The sequence below is a fragment of the Triticum dicoccoides genome, chromosome 3A (genome assembly GCF_002162155.2).
Source record: "Triticum dicoccoides isolate Atlit2015 ecotype Zavitan chromosome 3A, WEW_v2.0, whole genome shotgun sequence".
Classification (NCBI taxonomy): domain Eukaryota; kingdom Viridiplantae; phylum Streptophyta; class Magnoliopsida; order Poales; family Poaceae; genus Triticum; species Triticum dicoccoides.
In genome coordinates this window covers 96206896-96211335 of record NC_041384.1, presented here as the reverse complement: position 1 = coordinate 96211335, position 4440 = coordinate 96206896, and the positions used below count along the sequence as shown (strand labels likewise).

Below are 4440 nucleotides of genomic sequence, written 5' to 3'. Positions count from 1 at the left end.
TGACTCGTTTTGATTTCTTGCATCTTAGATCCGCTCATCCGTTCTGATGCTCACCAAGGGCAACAAGATCCTCCACCCAGGACAAATCTAATTACCAAGGTATATCCTTATATTTTAGCTCCAGCCATACTCCTGCTTTACAATACACTGCCCGTATAAATGCTTTATTATTATTTTCTTATCCACATAAAATCGGTTGGAGGAATGGTCTGATAGGTTTCGTTTCCTGTCCTGGTACATGCTTGGCTCTCCCGATGTCCTCATGATATTAAAGTTTCATTTTTCCATAGGTTCGGTACAAAGTTCTTTAATTGTTAGTGCATATATATAATCTAAAGCTCAGTGCTTACTGTTCTTAATGGACGCTGTGTTTATACCTTCTGCCAGCCCTCTGGGTTTATCTTGTGGATCTATTCTCATGGAGTTGGTTGAGCTATCCAGCACATCACTGGCTGAAGCAATGTTCGAGAAACTTGGTCTTCCTAAACCAGTGTATTTTGTGCATCATCTTTCACAAGATCGATTTAGAACAGAGATTCAATTTCACCGCACAAAAGCACGGTACGATGCTTCAGCGCGCCGGACTAAAGTATCAAGCCGTACATGTCAGAATGGGGTAGCATCAATGAATCATGCACTCGATAAGGCCATCGAATACATGCAGAACAGAGAGGGTAAGGTGCTTGTGGACTATAACTATTATCAGCTAGAGCAAATGAAAATGGCACATACAAGATTATCAACCAGGTTGCCAGAACAGTCAGATGAAATCAACCAGCACATCAAAACCATCAAGCAGATAACTAAAGAAGCATGCAACTATGTGGAACAAGTGTGCAATGCATCAAACAGAATCCAAGACCTTGCTGCCGTTTTCTTGGACCCTGCTACCTCAATGTGTGTTTCTAATATGAAGCAAGCTATCATGGAGATTCACAGTTCAATTGTCGTGCTTCAAAGCTCTACAACTACGACATCTCGGTTCCTAGAGGAAAAAGGCATGTACTCAGATGATGAAGTGCCTGAACAAAGCTACAGTGGTCACTTAGATGAAGATTCAGCCGATGATATTCATCAACACATGGATGATGACTATGTCCCATCGCCATGAGCGTCATATTGAGCCTGCTGAACTGTCTCGTTGCCATGTGAAGCTGTATATGTATGGCTTCATCGCTAGGAAGCGGCTCTGTGTTTGTTGTATTTAGTCTCCTAGATTGCTTAAATAAGATGCGAAGCTGTCTACTCATAGCTTCGGCCTAGAAATCTTTATCCTTTCTGAACTTCAATCTGGACATGTATAAGTATAAAGTCTATGTCCTCATGTTAAGGCAGTGTTATTTATATGTGCTACGTCTTTGGTTTCATCCGCTGTGATTCTTCCTTTCAATATCTTCGCTACGAACATACATTCATTTTCTTTAATCTTCCAAGATCAAATCAATGAACATTTGCTAGCGTAATATACAGATAACTATTTGCCCTTTTTACTCAATTCTCCTTGTTCATCAACAGATCAAAAACAACCCTCTTCACCCATCGATTCGGTGTTACCAGAGGGCATCTCATGAAGAAGAACAAATCCTGGCCTTTCGACCTACCCACAGGTGTATGAATTTACTAATGCTACACCAAGTGCCATTTGAGCAGGCATACATATCTTTTTATCTTTCTAACTTCCTAACACACTTATTGCTACCACGGCCGATCAATTAAGAGAGTGGATGTTAACAAAGAGATGCATGATTGATGGTATTTCTTCTTCACAAGGTTTTATAAGCGCAGTAGAACACAAGACCAGAGAGGTTCTGGAGCTGTGTTCCCACTACATAATAGCACGGTGGGATGGATTGCCTATGGATGAGCACCACGTCACGCCACTCATTTCTAAACATATTCATCTGCCATATCAACCATATATGTATGCTCCATATGAAAACAAATCCTGGTTGGTGCTAGATTTAATGAATGAGGCAACCACAGCTTATGCATGTGCGGTTCTGTCCAGTGGAGTGACCATGGCACTAGATGGGACTGAAATTCTATGTTACCCTGTGAAAAATGTTGGTGTGCCAATGGAAGCAATACTATACGATTTTCAGATTGAGGAAATGATGGAGACGGCAACTGAACATCTAAAGGTAAAGATCTATGGTTTGCCGTTACATCTTTGGACTAGAAGAGCAATTGAGTGTGCCCTGCAGCCACATTGCATTGTTGAGAATGTTAGTCAAGCCAATCTCAACTTTCACAAGCTTCGATCAGTAAATTGCACGGCATGGGCTGTTAGAATTGTTGTGCCATTCCCATGGTACATACTCGTTCATGTCTCTAGCAAGTATGACAAAGGAAGAAACCAAAGTAGTGGCCACAAGAACAGAGAGACATTTTGTATTGGTGTTGACAGAATTAATATTGGAGCTCATCATAACAAGTCTCTTCAAAGAACACACAGGAGGATTCCTTCTTTCTTGCAGGCACTAAAGAAAGGAATGGTTTCCCATTCATATTTAAATGATGTTGACATACCAGCTGACCAAATGCGGATATTGGAATCATCATTCCTCCTGACGTCTTGCGACGAGGGAAAAATTATCACAGAGGATAAGTTAACACGTTGTTTGCAGCAAATGCAGATTGAATGTCCTGGAAAAGTCATAGTCAAGCAAGTTGGTAGGTTCAAATACCTTATATATTTCCAAGGGTCAGTAACTACAACTTTGTTTCACATGTTGTGTACTGATGCTGCTGGAATCCAGCTACCTTGTGGTGCATTCTTAGTTCAGAAATGGTCCACGTCTGCTGGAGCAGTATCTTCTAGCCTCTCTCAAAAAGAACAAATAAGAATTACAGGGCTGACAACTGAGTTTTACAGACCGGCTATAATTGCAGACATCATGAGCCCTCACTACATGTTAGAAAACAGCAGCCATCAAGTTGATGATTCTCCTGATGTTTGGTTCTATGATTGTGCCATGTGGACAAATGAAAACAAAGATATTCTAGAGGTCATATCTATTTGGGCTGCTCCAAATGGATTAACAGTGGAGCAGTCACCTGTTCAAGATCTTCAGGTTCCTCTGCAGTTGTACCATGAAAGAATTATTATCAACTAATAACACCATGCTTCAGGAGCTGAGATCACAGTGCTGACATATCTACCTGAACTGGGCAACCTTCATTATTTAGGTGTTTCTGTAAATAAGTATAAGTCAGACTACTATGTCTACGCTTTTGCGCCATGCAATCTGTCGCTTGCTGCCAACTACTTCTCCCTTGCGTACCTTTTCTTTTTATGTTCTGGCTATGCCACTCCAGAGCTGTCCTCCTAAGGATAACTCTTCCTTATCAATCTTTCTTTTTAATTAACCAGCCCATTTCGCAAAACAGATGTTGTGTTGTTTAAAATTCACATGCGCGATACTGGATTTTAATTACACTTCTTTGAACCCTTCCAATCTAAGTATTTTTTCCTAATATATAACTGATATATGCCTACTGCAGTAGAAATTACAGAATGGTGATCCACCTGATTATTCATTACTGAGGAAATGTTTTGTTTTTCACATGTTATCTTCACAGTCTTTATTAACGTTCTTACTGCCTTCATACAATTTATGATTCAAAAGAGGCCGCCCAAATAAAAAATAGGCAGTTCAGTTCTTTGTATTTATTTAATTATTACTTGGTTTTTGATTCCCTTTCTTTCTTTCTTCGGTTTTGTTCAATTTATCTTTGTTTCTTTGTTGTGCCTTTTGTTTTTCGTTGGTTTTCCTTGTACATTTTTTTATATACCAGGAACATTTATATATATACACATTTTATTTTATTTCAAACAAATGATTAAAAAGTCTGAATTTTTTTTCATGTCTACGTTTTTCATACACATTGTACATATTTTGTATTCATCAGGAATATTTCTGTATACACGTTAATTTTTGGCAAGTACATGATTAACATACTTTTGAACTTATATTTTTTGATGTATAACTTTTCATGAAAATTATACACTTTTTTGCAATAGGAATTTTTAATATATACACTTATTTTTTTCATATACATGACTACTAATTTCTAACACATATATTTTTTATGCTGCTTTTTCCATACACATTGAATTTTTTTCTACATCTGGGACATTTTTTATATACATGTTTAATTTTTTTTAAATCCATGATTAACATTTTTGAAAACTTATATTTTTATGTCCACTATTTCCACACACATAGTATGTTCTGTATACAACGTATACTTCTATTAGTTTAGCCTCGCGATATAATACGTGTCCTATAAAACTAATTATTAACCCTATAATAAATCACGTCTATTTTCACACTCTGCAAGCACACCTTCGCTCACACCCACAAAAAAAATGGCACGTACATAAACTTCAGCATATATAAAGGTTCCACCCGCCAGCCCATATGCAGGCCCATTATT

The 4440-nt window shown here is 38.1% G+C and overlaps 1 long non-coding RNA gene across 1 annotated transcript in view; it reads left to right on the top strand.

The window, feature by feature from the left end:
• The window catches only part of LOC119271307, a 2370-nt gene extending 989 nt beyond the window's left edge, over nucleotides 1-1381 (top strand). Inside the window, exons 2-3 of the long non-coding RNA XR_005134481.1 lie at nucleotides 29-99; nucleotides 388-1381. This is a non-coding gene — a long non-coding RNA (uncharacterized LOC119271307). The remainder of the gene's footprint in view (nucleotides 1-28; nucleotides 100-387) is intronic.
• The last annotated feature ends 3059 nt before the right edge of the window (nucleotides 1382-4440 follow it).